This window comes from Buceros rhinoceros, unplaced genomic scaffold (assembly GCF_000710305.1).
Source record: "Buceros rhinoceros silvestris isolate BGI_N320 unplaced genomic scaffold, ASM71030v1 scaffold30405, whole genome shotgun sequence".
Taxonomy (NCBI): domain Eukaryota; kingdom Metazoa; phylum Chordata; class Aves; order Bucerotiformes; family Bucerotidae; genus Buceros; species Buceros rhinoceros.
The window spans coordinates 11,097-11,310 of record NW_010412762.1 but is presented as its reverse complement, the minus strand read 5'-3'; the positions used below and the strand labels follow the sequence as shown (position 1 = coordinate 11,310).

Here is a 214-nt window from a genome sequence, read left to right as displayed (position 1 = left end):
GCAAACAAAGGGTTAATTTCCTGTCTTAATTCCTGAGCAGTGCAATAATTACCCAGCCCGGAGATCAGCAGATTGCTCTCCCCTTTGGGAAAATACAGGAAAATCAACAATTAACACTAATTAATCTCCTATTAACGCCAGATAATGAGGATCACTCCTGCAGCCGGAATAGGCTCTGACAGCTACTGCTGGCCTGGGCCGTGGGGAGTGGGAG

General features: G+C 47.2%; 1 protein-coding gene across 1 annotated transcript in view; it reads left to right on the top strand.

Annotated features, from left to right (window-relative positions):
- Positions 1-214, top strand: part of LOC104493786 (ankyrin repeat and SOCS box protein 10-like) — a gene marked incomplete at its 5' end in the record, with an annotated part of 3,570 nt that overhangs the window by 1,593 nt on the left and 1,763 nt on the right. The gene's annotated exons all lie outside the window — the stretch shown is intronic.